General features: G+C 36.7%; 1 protein-coding gene across 2 annotated transcripts in view; it reads right to left on the bottom strand.

Annotated features, from left to right (window-relative positions):
* NALF1 (NALCN channel auxiliary factor 1) overlaps window positions 1-14,976 on the bottom strand; it is a 573,794-nt gene that overhangs the window by 439,719 nt on the left and 119,099 nt on the right. The gene's annotated exons all lie outside the window — the stretch shown is intronic.

Raw genomic sequence — 14,976 nt, 5'->3', positions numbered from 1 at the left:
TTACTATACATGGTTGCTCTGAGTACATGCCTTACCCAAAAGGGTGGTTGTTAAAATGATCACGCAATTTAGGATTTTCTATGCATGTATTTATCATAGATTTTCAATATTAAAAAAATCTTATAAGCCACCTAGTTAGAGTTCACATCCAAAGCTGGAATTCCTTGTGCAATAACCTTGATTAATTATTGCATGCATTCATAATATTGAGCCAGTTTGTTGGGGACCTAAGAAGATGATAAATGTGAAATGAGGCATGTGATTCCTGGGCTGCTCGTTTATGCAAGTCCTGGAACCAGAGTGCCTGGCTGCTTCTGCAGGCCCTGACTCTTCAATACATCTTTTGTGCTGCAATTTCCACTGCTAGCTGTGCAGATCTCCTCCAGACCCTGAAAACTCAGAGTCTAGTGTACTAGCTCAAAAAGCCCATTTTTCGTAATCCCTTAAAATATATTAAATTCTCTAGACATGACTTCAAAGCTGGAAGGGATGTAGCTGAGGAATGCTGAAAGATGGAAACACAAAATTTAAGAGATCCTGCATATCTCTTACGTGCCAGGCGTTTGGCTGGTGGCTGGCGGGGAGCACAGGCAACAAGAACATCCTCCCTGCTCTACGAAACTAATACCCAATGGCCTGTGTTGACAACCCTCTGAACGGGGATCACGTGTAAATCAAAACAAATAATATCTTGGCAGCAGGATAAAAGTTAAGATAAACCTACAAAAAACAAGATTTCAAACTATGAAGGGAGTACTGTTTCTTCTTGGTGTTTTATATAGCACAGCAGCTTCATACACCTCATACAATCTCTTTAAAACTAAAGCTCTTACCAAAGAAAACGAAAGCCCTAACTTGATAAGATACATGCACCCCAGTGTTCACTGCAGCTCTGTTTACAATAGCCAAGACATGGAAGCAACCTAGGTGTCCAGAGATGGATTAATGGATAAAGAAGATGTGGTACACATATATACCACATGTATGTGGTATATATATATATGATATATACCACATTTCTGGTATATATGTATACACCACACAAGATGTACATATATGTGTGTGTGTGTGTGTGTGTGTGTGTGTGTGTGTGTGTATACAATGGAATATTATTCAGCCTTTAAAAATGAAGCCTTGCCTTTTGTGACAACATAGATGGACATACAGGGTGTCATGCCAACTGAAGCAAGTCAGACAGAGAAAGAAAAATACCATATGATCTCACTTATGTGTGGAAACTAAACACAAAACAAATGAACAAACATAACACAGAAACAGTCTCATAAACACAGAGAACACACCGATGGTTGCCAGAGGGATGGGAGTGGAGGATGTGTGAAATAGGTGAATGGGATTAAGAGGCACTAACTTCCTATTACAAAATACAAAAGCCACAGGGATATAATGTACAGAAAAGTGAATATAGTCCATAGTATTGTAATAACTTGGTAGGGTGACAGATGGTAATTTTACTTATAGTGAACATTTCATAATGTATAAAAATATTGAATCACTATGTTGTGCACCTGAAGCTAATATGACATTGTAAGTCAGTTACACTTCAATGAAAAAATAAACAAATAAAGTTCCTACCAACTATTCCAGTATCACATCCTTTATTACCCTTAGCCACATTCAACCTCTTCTTACTCATCCCATACAACACCTTTGACAGTGGTGTTCTCTCTTAATAAGTTTCTGTCTCACTTTCTTTTTCGTCCCTTTAAGCCCCCAAGTTCAGTACGGTAATCTCTTACACTTGGTTTGAAATACTCTTTAAATATCTTGTGCTTTCATTCATTCAGCAAATAGTTTAATTATTAGATGCCTAATATGTAACAGGTAGAAGAGAGACAATCTTTGTCATCATTGAACTGTGTACACACACACACACACACATATGCACATGCACACCCATCAACACATACATATATTTTGTGATAAGAATAAAGGGTGACACAAGAAAATTTTAAGAACCTTAAACTGGATTGGTCAACCTTTGAGCTTGCCAGGTATCACTTGCATGATAAAAGATAGGTCAAATATGCAAATATATGAGGAAGGAAATGCATTTTCTTGAGTTACTGAGTAACAATCAAAACAAAAAGCACATTTAAAATGTTTTCCAAATGGAAAACTCTAGAATTTTCTCTAGGGATTATATATGACAGTCAGCATTATAGATTGAATTGTGAGTTGAAAGTGAAATAGCCCTAATGAAAGCATAGAAGGAAATCACATTTGAAAGCTAAAGATTCATATTGATATTCCTTCAGTACAGTGCCTGCTTCCATTCTGAATCCTACAAAACATTTCAACTCTTCTTACTTAAAAAACAGAAACTTTCAGGTATCAAGCTTAAGGTCTCACCTGTGAAGTACATTTCTGAATTCAAGTAACACCTTTAATCATTTAATTGGTTCCTGTCATGAAATACCACCCCAAATGTCTCTTACCTACAGCTCATGCACACATCAGAAATAGTCAATTAATTAATTACTTAATTAAAATTAGTAAGTATCATTTGCGTTGGAATTAAATTTGGCCATGGCCATTTGGCCACGTATTTAGGACAATCTTTCTTATCCCACCTTTCCTTACCGAAGTGCTCTCTCCCCAAATTCTTGTAGTGGGTATTTCTAATTTGTAGAGAACCACTAGCTACTCTAAACACTGGAGAATTACAGAATTACTTCCTACCTGTAAGGTAGAGCTAGGGTTAGTCAGGTATAGAAGCCATAGGTTTATCAAGTATGATTTCAAACAGAGAGTGAAATTGCAGTGGTATATATCACCTAAAGTAATAGAATAGCTGGCCTGCATTATTCTTCTGATATCTAATTTTAGAGCTTTAAAATGAGGACTTATCATTATTAGCTCTAGACCACTGACTCATTAAATACAAAACTAAAAAAGTTCTGTTACTCAGTGTTCTAACTGAATGATAAAATCCATTAAATACAGAAAGTATAGGCAATGATGCTAAAGTTACACTGTCTCTCTTCCCACCATACTTACCCTAACATCCCAAAAATTCATTTTAAATTGTGTAATGTCAATATAGTTTTGACATAATGTGTTTTTTGGTCATTAGGGAAAGGAGTAATTAATTAAGAATTTTAAACATACAGTTGACCCTCCTTACCCTAGGATGCAGAACCCACAGATACACAGGGCCCACTGCAAGGAACCTGACCATCTGTGGATTTTGGTATCCCTGGAGGGTTCTGGAACAAATTACCAGAAAATACCAAGCAATGACTATATACATATATTAAAATTTGATGTTAGGAATTCAAAGCAGAGCAAAATACCTCTTATAATGTTGGCTAGACCATTATGCACACAGTCAAGTGTAGTTAACTTATACTTAATGTTGGTTCAGCTTCCATAGTTATATGCTAAATGCATCCTGTGTGAATTTTTTCTGTTTGGTAGTGGGGGCTTGGTATTATTTTACTTTTGTTAAATAAGCCCTAATTTGGTGTGATGAAATTATAGAAAACAGAATGGCATACATAAAGTTTTATATATTTAAGAAAAATAAAACCATGACCAAAATTGTATCTAATTTGCATTTGTATCAAATTAAATTCTCCTCCATAAAATCAAATTATATTAAAAAGTTTCTTTGTTGTTTGGAAAATATGAAGTTATCAATTAAAAGGAGTGTTACTTTTTTCTACAGAAAAAGCTGAAATACATTGCCTTTGATGTCCCCTATCTCTGACTGTGCTGTCAACAGCCACATCTGTCTATGACCTGTTGGAGCAGTGGGCAAGTCCATCTGTCCAGAACTGCCAGTCTTACTATTATCTGTTGAATTTGTATGGATGTCGAGAGTTCTCCATTGTAATAGAAATAACCAAGTGTTAAAACATTTCAGCCAACTCTTGGAAAATAACACCCAGCTGATCGTCAGAAAAGAGATCTGGATGAGATAGTGAGCAAGCAAGAAAAGAATGGCACCAAAGATACACAATGTCTACTTTATAGGATATTCTTCAGCAAATCCAGGGAAGATTTGCAAACTGAGTTTTGCACATACCAACTGCAAAGGCTGTGGAGACACACTGGACCACTGAAGTTGAGTGCATCATTTTTAAAAATTTAATTTAAATAATTAGTACCTAGTCAGTTATTACTAATTTAAATTGCTATAGTTAAATATGTATTACATATAGCATATGTATAAAATAATATATGTTATATTGTGATATGATACATATGATATATACTATATATGATACATGACTTTAGTTTACATACATTAAATACTATACTATATGACTATACATTATGCTATAAATATATACTATATAATAAATGTTAATATAATATATTAATATTTACCATATAAAATAATAATGTTTCTTGATAATTTCTTATGGGTTGTCTAAAAACTGAGGCTTTTCACTATCTATCAGAAATACGTGCTTTAATTATACATTACCTACAAATGCAAGGGAGGTAAATACAAACTTCAAAATCAATAAGATCTAATGAAATTATTTTCTAAATGGCCCCTTGTAGCTCACATGCAAACAGAAGATACTTGTGGAGAAGGAAGAAAAAACCTGGTCCAACATAAGTATAAGAAGTTTGGTTAAATAAGCAGAGTGAAGCTGAAAAGAATGCCAATCTTGTAATTCCAGATAAAAATTCCACCTGAAGCAATTTAGCATTAAAGTAGAATTAGTTTAATATCTTGGTTTATTAAATTACCTATAAAACATTTCCAAATATACAACTGGGCTCCACAGAAACTTCTTTAAAATAAAGCAGACCCTCATCTGGGTTGTGATTTTCCTTTTGTTTCCTTGAGCCCAGTCCAATTTTATTGGGCTTCAGAGAGGCATAGATATTTGTTATCCGGATCAGAAATTCATGTGTGTTTTCTCTTTTTTATATTTTATCTTTGATACATGTTCCCTATTCACAACTTTTCACTGTCTCATCTAACTTTCATAGGAAAACCTGTAAAGTCAAAATGCCCTTACATATTGTTGTATTTATCAGTATTCCTTACCTGTCCATTTGAATTTTGTATTGATAAAGATATATTTAAAGTTAAATTTTAAGCTGAATAGTTTAAGTTGAAAAATAAGGGATTCTTTTTCATAGGACAGATGGTTGCAAATTAATCTGCAAAGACATATTACTGCTTACAAAGAAAACACTCACAGAAAATCAAAGATGAAAATGTGAGATTGTGTCATGCGTTTTATTAAAGGAGAAACTCAAGACTTTTTTACTCCCAATTTCCAAAGAGTTGTGCCTCAACTGATTTGCTTTCCTAAGAGCTGTTATTATCAAGGTTTGGCATTTTATGATTTTAGCAATTCTTCATTTTTATTTTTCCAAGTTTGGAATTCACACCTACTTCATGGTATAAACTATATGTTCCTAAAATTTCAGCATGGCAGAGCAGAAAACTGAGTAAAATAAATAAATAAATAGATACTTAAATGACACAAGAGACTGCCCATGATAGCAAAGGAAATGGCATGCTTTGAGGCACAGACTTGAGACCAGTATGTCTTTTGCTAAAAGAAAACACAGACACACAACTTGCTATGCAAACTAAATTAATTAATTAATAAGATAATACACACAAAGGATAAAACTAAAATAATCCTGTAGAAAATTTCATCTGAAAAGATTCAGAGGGGTAGATGCATTATATCCCTATCTCTTTTTGACTTTCTATGAGTTGTCCCAAAAACTATTCACGAAGAATATTCTGGGTCTTGTGGCACTTCTCATGAGAGTTCTAGGCTAAGGGTTTTCAGAACTTGGGAACTGCTATCCATCCCTTTAGCACCTGCATCATACCCAGTACTCTGTGAGTTTAGGAGCATCCCTGAGGATAACAGGGAAAGACAAAAAAGCTTCCAAGAGTCCAGTGGTAGGCGTCTATCACAGTCCTTGCTTCTGGCACCGGTTCCTGTAATTTCTTCAGCTCTGAACCTGAAGAGGAAGAAGAATCTAGCTGTGAGGAAACGACAGAAGAGTGTTTCCTCGTTGAACTACACAAACTGGTTTGAAAGTGGGAAACTGGTCTCCTCTTCAGAAGTAGGCATAGCTGAGAAATCAGGTCTAAGGGCAAGGAAAGGGTTATAGCCAACAGGCCAAAAGAACATCCATTGAACAGGCTACAATAAGAAGACACAAGGACACGTGCTAGTTGAAAGATATTCTGACTAGTTTCTTGAGGTTAATACGTGGTCTGTATGTGATATATTTGCTCATCATGGCAGAAAATGCCAATTTAATTGACTCCTCTTAGTGGATGCACAAAGTAGCCTTTGAAAAAGGAAGGCATTTACTCTTTGAGCCACGAAGTACACACTGATTTGCTTGAGCTGGCAAACTAGAGTCTCACATCCAAATGCATCTGTTTTGTGCTGCAATAATCTAAGAATATTTTTACATTTTTAAATGTTTAAAAAAAACGCAAAAAAGAACATGTCAGAGGGACTATACACTGACTGCAAAGCCTAAAACCAGACATTTACTGTCTTGCTCTTTACAGAAAAGTTTGCCAATCTTTGACCTAAACATCTTACTTGGCCAACCATAAATCTCCTTTTCTGCCTCATCCTTATGGAATGCTATTTGTGATAGATTACACTGCTACTGAGAAAAAATAAATGTGGGAATGTAATGTATAATGATGCTATTAAATTGTAAGGTATGAATGTATTTTCAATTTTACAATTTAATTTAAAATGAATCAAACTAATGAACTGTGCAGCTCCTTCGGCCACGTACAGTTATACATGGGATAGACTTTGGGGACATATGCCTAGAAGAACCGACTCAATCTCCCACAAGTATTGAGTGTCCACTCTGTGCAATGTAGTCAAAATATATTGTTTCCTTGATCCATGAAACTCTTGGTCAACATAATAAAAGCCATTCCTGTTAATTATCAATGGCATAATCTCTACAGCATCTATTTTCTAAGTCTGCTACTAAAGTTGCTCCAGGAAAAATCAAATACCTGTCTGTTCCAGGAAAAATGAGAGAGCACATTCATAAAGTAGGATTCTACATACACACATACTGTCAAGAAGCTTCTTCTCATTATTATTTTGCTTTAAGTAAAGTGATTTGTTTTCACAGAAGTCAGCACAAATGAGTTACTGAAAATATTGTTGACACACGAATGCTTTCCACACATTTTGCATATCACAGTGAGATTCGGGCTCAGTCAACACTCTCCAATATAATGACTGAGCCAAGTTCATCATAATATGAAAATCAAACAGGACTCTGGTTCCTGAGCTTATTTTCATTTTTGTTGTTGCTGACATTAGCTGCTGAGGTTTTTATTTTTGTTTTGTTTTGTTTTTTACCTCTAGCCGTGACATGAATTCAACTTGGGACTTTAATCTGATTTAGTGTTTTCCCAGTATTTCTGTGTTTTGATTTAATTCATTGGCTGGAGTAGAAAATGAGTCTCTAACAATTCCTAGTGTTCCAATCTAATACTTGCACTTTCCTTAAAAGACATTCAGTATTACCTTGTATGAATGTATGATATCGCAAAAACAATTTTTCATAAAGAAATCATTTTCAATGTTTTTTTTTTTTTTTTTTTCTTTTTGCAGTACGCGGGCCTCTCACTCTTGTGCCCTCTCCCGTTGCGGAGCACAGGCTCCGGACGCGCAGCCTCAGCAGCCATGGCTCACGGGCCCAGCCGCTCCGCGGCATGTGGGATCCTCCCGGACCGGGGCACAAACCCGTGTCCCCTGCATCGGCAGGCAGACTCTCAACCACTGCGCCACCAGGGAAGCCCTCAATGTATTTTCAATAAAAATGTCATATTTCTTCAATGTTTTAGGGTAGTTGATATTATTACATAAAATCAGGTAACCAGCTTAGGATGACCTGCCACAGCTTACCTTTTACTGTAAGTTAGTAAATGAGTAATGGAGTCCAAAGCAGAGGCTAGGGCTTCTGCAGGAACCAAGCATTATCCTCTCTGAAGGCTAATACGCACTGAAATGCTTGGTTTCAGACTGCACAATTAGAGACCCTGCAGCTTATAAACACTATAAATTACCTCAGGGTTTTCAGCCTCAGACCAGTGATGAAGTGTTTCACAACACACACCACCTGTATGCTAATGGAATGCCCATCTGAGAGGGGGGCATGCATGCTGAAAATGTTGGGAGAGCGTGAGAGCTATTCCTACAGTATAAAATATAGGAATGGGTATAATTAGGGAAGTATGTGATATTGTTTTTGCCGTAATATTTCTTAGGAAATTAGTATGGGGACTGTCTTTTCAGAAAACTGTGGAAGGAATCTTTGCCCAAAGGTATAGAGACATCCTGCGTCTTTGCAAGGAGATGATTCAAATATTTCCCTGTTTACTGTAAGGAAACTTTACCTCTACATTAATACAACAACATCATTCAACAGGAGCCTTTATGTTATATGTGAATCCTCAGTAAATGTTACAACCTGGAGGGTAATTGCTAGGAAAAGTGAACTTGAAGGTTCACATATTAATTTACGCTATAGTTAAGTTTAAAATTCCTAAAAACCCTCTCTCCTGCTTCCTTTGCCCTACAGAATTCTCCAGAGGGCTATCTAGATTGTAGGAATCTATATGATAAGGAAAACAAACAAGGGGAAATAGGAACTGGGAATTCACTGCTGCTTTAACTGACTTACTGCTCCTAGGTTGACTCTTGCCGTGTTATCCCCACATTTCTAGCAATTCTTGACTCTTTCTTAGCTGCCTGGGAGCAGCTTCACTTGTCTCTCTTCACAGAGCTTTTCTGGATTCTTTTCCGTTGATTTTGAGCACTGTACTATACACACTATGTTTGACATACTATAAACATGAATATATATATAATAGCATACCCAAAGAATATATGAATAATATTATTTATCTCATATACACACACGTAGAAGGTTTGTACTGATTTCAATTCCGTTTGATTTTATGTCTGCATGGTGTATAAGTACACGCGGTGAGTTTTTCAACCATGGGCAGTGAGTGCTTTGACCACTGTGGACACTTGAAAAGATGTATTAGCTGCCTACAAGCCCAGCCTCACAGGAAGCCATGTGTGGGTGCGCCTGCCTGCCTGTCTTCCCGGCCAGAGCTAGGGCGGCGCTCTTACTGCTACTGAATACATCTATCCTCTCCTCATGCCCTCAGAAATTGCCACATGAGAACACACCCACATATCTAGGGCATGGCCTCCAGAAAAGTGCAAACAGTTTCTCTTAAGTCTTACGTGGGACTACAAAAAAGAGGAGAAGCAGAATGGGTGCCTCCTGGGATTTGTTTATTTTAATCTACTTTTCTCAGTAGTGAGATTTGAGGCTTCCCCTCACCTTTTGCCTACTTCCGTTGCCATGATAAATAGGGATGCAGAGTGATATACATCTATTACAGAAACCATGTAAACACCTGGAGTAACATAAGCAACAGGTCCTACCCTGGACCTTTGCTTCATCTTTCCATCTCCCTCTATATGTTGGGTGTATGCAAGTTTGTATATAGCTCACCCATTTAGTAGAAATTTGCTTTGCCCCAAAGTTTTCAGAGTTCATAGAAAGGTAGGGGTTGGGGAGTGAGGACAATATTGCTTTGAAAAAAAAAAAAAAATTGTGCTAATTGAATGGGTTAATATGGAAATTCAGAAAGCAAGACAGCTCTCTGGAGAAGAGAAGGGACTCCTGGACCAAAAGCACCTTCACTCAAATCCTCTAGAAATACTGGCCTTTTCTTTGGGTTCATAAATTCTTCTATTAGGATAAAACAATGCCTGGGATGTTAATCCGTTAGTCATTGTGTCAATTTCTTAAATTAGACAAAGGTCTAGTCTTTCAGCCTAAGTTAGCCAGGGTGCGCTGCAGAAGCTACGGCAGCATGCTCACCGCCTTTTCCCATCACCCACATCCCAGAGCACACCTGTTGTTTACCGCAGACACTGCTGCAGGAGGGTAAACTCCTTCTGTAACAACTCTGAAGTCTTCTCTTTTTTTCCAGAATGGCTTAAATCTCAGTTATTTTGTCTTCTTGTTGAATTTCTAAAGTGCTGCCAGACTTGTGGTCACATGTAAGATGCCAGCAGCTTATGATTTTACATTTTAGTTCACATGGATGTGTCTTTAAAAAGCAAAATACCATGAATAGTCAACGACAGTGTTGCATCTTAGATCTATTACTTTTGTAAAAAGCAAAGGCATACATTAGTATTAGCCCGAAAGAGGGGTATATTTCTATTAAGAATTTTTACCAATTCCTAATCTACATAATAAAAATAAATCGATGACATAAGAAAACCTAGTAGAAATATCGTGACATTAAAAGCCACCAAGGTCATGAGAGAAGATTAATTTATCAATAGTTACCTTTATAGTTTGTGTGACGCCAAAAGTTGTTCCTGATACAATTTGTATTTACCTCCCAGAAGAGGGAAGCAAAAGAATAGAAGCTAAATAAAGAGGAGCTTGGTCTTGCCATCACATCACTTAATTATGCTAGAACATACAGTAGTATCAGCCACTGATGAGTCCTACAATTTAATTTCGGGAAAGGTCATCACTAGGGAGCATCTGTAATGTTGCACTGTGAGACAAGAGAAAACCCATGGATCTTTTCCGTGCCTTGAAAAGCATAATAATTGAATTAAGGAGGATCCAAGAGTTAGATACAGGATACTCAAAACATATTTACTTTCCTCTGCAGTACTAGCGGTCTCAGAAAATCCTTCTAAGAGTTGTTGCTGTTTTGTGTCTGTGTGTGTGCATGTGTGTTTACGCTGTAGTACATAGTAAATCTGTGGCATAATGGAAACAAGCTTTGGATGCAGAAAGATGTAGTTTTAGCTCTTCCTGCCCATAGGTGGGGGACCTGGATAAGATGCTGATCTCTTTGAGCCTTAGTTGTCTCATACATGAGATGTGGATACCAATGCTTATCTCATAAGACTATTATTAGGATAAAATAAAAGAAGATGTGTAATGTGCTCACATTACTAATGATGATGATGATAACTACCACTGACAGTATTCACTGCATGTTAATGATCTGTATAAATAATATTACGTTAGATCCTCCAAATGATAGTTGACTTCTGCTATCCCTCCCCAACTACGCTCCAGGCACCATTACAGACCGAAGTTTAGACACGGCTATAAATACACTCTACATGGGGGAAGTAAGACAGCAGCTGACAGGTGAACTAAACCCCATCTGGATCTCTATGGAGTCAAAAGCTATCAGTCCTGGGAACAAAAGTATAGGTGCAGATGGGAGGCCCTGCTGCCCATCCTGAAAGCAATTTTCTACCAGGAAACCTGGTAGACTGGGAGCTCAGAAACACTGATAAAGACTTGATCTAGTTGCATGGACCCTGGTGGAAAATAGGAACCCAGACCGCATATTCTCATGAGTCCCAGAGAATAAAGATTATAATAATACATTTTGGTTTAATAAGTTTTATCTCCACATTTGACAACTAGACATACGTAGTAAAGGCATACTGATGCCAAGGTGCCTTTGTGGCAGACTAAATTGTGGGCATTTCTAGATTCCAAGTGATCAGGAATATAACATGGTTGGATGAATAAAATAATTAATTTGGAGAGAATGGCCAAATGTTTTCAGCCAATATTTGCGCATGGCAGCTTGCCTTTTTCTCCTGGCTTTAGAATGCTGACTAGCCTGCTTCATCCAGGAAGATACCGTGAAATCAGAAAAGCTCCCCTCTCCAAATTCCTATCTAAATACACATATGTTTTATGATTCACTTTTCTTTACTCACAGATTAAACTGAGCAAGGGGTAAGTGGCAAAGAAGGAAATAAAAATGGATTACTTGCCCTGTCTCGAACAGAAAGCCATGCTCATAAAATCTTTATTTTCTTACTAAAATATCTAATTATGTTAGTAAAAACAGTAGATTATTGTACAAATAGCTATAGCCTTCTAGATTTGAATTCACATCATTAACAGATTATGGTCAAAAGGAGACAGGCTTCTCTTCCAGCACCCCCTTACTCACAAACTGTTTCTGGTACGAGGATAATGTAGAAACAAGCCCTGGAATCTAAAATTATATCATCACAGCTAATAATAGATGGGTATTTAACATAGTCTTGCCTAAGAAGGACAACTGTGTGTTATTGAACTACTAACTCTTTCAGTGATTCTTCTCTACTCTGACTTGTATGCCCTTCTCATGGCATTTATCTCATTTTATCTTGTGTCAAAGTTACTTTTTACATGAATCTTATGTTCCCTACTGGACTATAAAGACCCTTAGGGCACACACACACACACACTGAATAAGCTATATTTAATCAGTTGCACTCTGTAATCAATTTGGACACTTTCATTAGAGTGCAGCGAAAGTGGAGGCAGCCACAACTTTCTTAGATTGTGTAATGTTTCCTTGTTGGAGCTCGCTTGTTGACTTGTTCACACAGGTTGATTACACCCCTGGCTACTGCTGTTGTCAGTAGGTTTCCCTGAAAATAAGATGCTGCAATTCACAGGTGGGAACATATCCATACAAATAAGCAGCAAACCTACTCATTCCTTTGTGCTTAGTTATAAGTCTCTTCAAAATGTTCCTTCTGTTAGTTCTCTAAATAACCACCGAGTGCTGAGCACAGCCCACATTACATTTTACACCCCACCTCGTTCAATTTGGGTGTTAGATCACCTTCAAATGGTAGGGGTCTGAAATGGTCTCTCTCTTTTTTCTTTAGCTCAGTTCTGCTGTCTATAAACTCTTGTCTGTTAAGACACCGCTTTCAGTTAACAAGCTATGAAAAAAGCCAGAGTGAATCAAAGACTCGTAGCTAATTTCGGGTGTGATGAGGCACTGACAGACAAGCAAAATATAGGCTAAGTAGGGAGTGCCAGAGTAGAGATCGGAAACTTCCTTTTCCAAAATTTAAAACAAAACAAAATGAAAGCCACGCCACCAGATGAAGGTAATTTTTCCTAGATGCGGTTAGCAGTGGATCCCCAGGCAGTGGAGAATCCTAATGACCTGCCAACCATTACGAGCAGGTCTGCATTTCTAATTACACATGTTTCCATGCCTTATAACTACCTGTTTTGTCTGTTCCACCAGTCTGGAAGCCAGCTGAGATCCACATCAACTTCTCCATGAACTTCTTTTAGTCTGAACATTACAACATTATTGTTAAATGTTTGTAAAACAACACGGTTAAAGCTGCATGAAGAAGCACCAGTAACCTCTTTACTAGCCATTATGTAATTCCCAGTTTCTGAGATTATTATTAATGATTTCATAAAACCATTTCTTAGGAGTTTGTTGTAGTTGGTTTCTACTGAATAGCTAACCATAAATGAAATTCCTGAGTTAAAAGTGATGAATATTTATAAGCTTAGTGAGACAAATTAGTTTTGAAATAGGTTTTATCAACATTTCCACTGTGATGCAGAACTCCCATTCACTGAATCCTTAACAGCATCAGATATTTTCATTCTAAAACCAATTGATTTTTTAAAACTATTGATGAGGGAAATCAGAAGAATGCTAATATTAAAATTTATGTAACTTTGATAACAATAGGTGATCATTTTCCATGTTTATTAACCATTTACAGTTTCTATATTGTAATCACTATTTTTCTAAACCCTAAAAAACTGACTTGTTTCTGGAAAAAAGATTCAAAGTAGAAAGCTAAATTTTATTTAGTTTCACAGTATACTCTTGCATAAATAACTTCCAGAGATGCTGAAGGAACTAGAGTAGAAATAAATTTCCTAATTATTTGTAGATTTCTTTTTGCATCTTGTCTGAGATGTCAGTTACCTATAAAAGTATGGCAAATAACCCATCATCCTGTAGAATACACTGCTGTCTGGGAGTCTGTAGGCCTAATGGAAACAATTTCCTTCTTCTTCTTCTAATGTAGAGGTCATAATATCCTTTCTGAAGAATATAAAATGCATCCATGCATGATTCAGATGGAGGGATACTAAAACATGCTAAGTCATTTGGAAAATATAAAATTTCTGCACAGTCATAAATACATGCCTTACAAGAAGCAGTAAAAATAGTTCTAGTTCAGTCAGTTTGACACTAAGGCACAAGATTAAAACTTTTAAAAATATAGGTCTCTGCATTCCGCACTATTTTACTGTGGAAAGGCAACAGAATGAAGATGCAACTCACCCGCACCTGCTTATCATCTCATCTTTCAAATGCTGGTCTCTAAGAGTAACTTGATGATATTTTTCAGAATTCTCATTAAAATTTTTAATAGCATATGCATTTTATTTATGTCCAGACACAAAAAAAGCCTAGCGTAACACTTTCTAGAATGTTCCCAATTGATATTTATTTCTGCTTCTGAGAAGTTTGCTCTGGATAGGAGGTCACCACTTCCTTAAACTGAAATATAGTTGATTATGTACGATATGAGTTACAGGTGTACAATATAGTGATTCACAGTTTTCAGAGGTTATACTCCATTTACAGCTACCATAAACTATTGGCTGTATTCTCTATATTGTACAATATATCCTTGCAGCTTATTTTATACATAACAGCTTGTACCTCTTAATCCCTTACCCTTATATTGCTCCTCCCCGCTCCCCTCTCCCCACTGGCAATCACTAGTTTGTTCTCCGTATCTGTGAGTCTGCTTCTTTTTTGTTATATTCACTAGTTTGTAGTGTTTTTTAGGTTCCACATATAAGTTCCACATATAGGTTCCACAGTATTTCTTCTTCTGTCTGACTTATTTTACTTAGCATAATGCTCTCCAAGTCCATCCATGTTACTGCAAATGGCAAATTTTCATTATTTTTTATGGCTGAGTAGTATTCCACTGTATATATTTACCACATCTTCTTTATCTTTCTGTTGATGGACACTTAGGTTGTTTCCATACCTTGGCAATTGTCAATAATGCTGCTATGAACATTGGGATGCATATATATTTTTTGAATTAGTGT

The sequence above is a fragment of the Orcinus orca genome, chromosome 18 (assembly GCF_937001465.1).
Source record: "Orcinus orca chromosome 18, mOrcOrc1.1, whole genome shotgun sequence".
Lineage (NCBI taxonomy): Eukaryota > Metazoa > Chordata > Mammalia > Artiodactyla > Delphinidae > Orcinus > Orcinus orca.
This window is presented reverse-complemented; position numbering and strand designations above follow the sequence as displayed.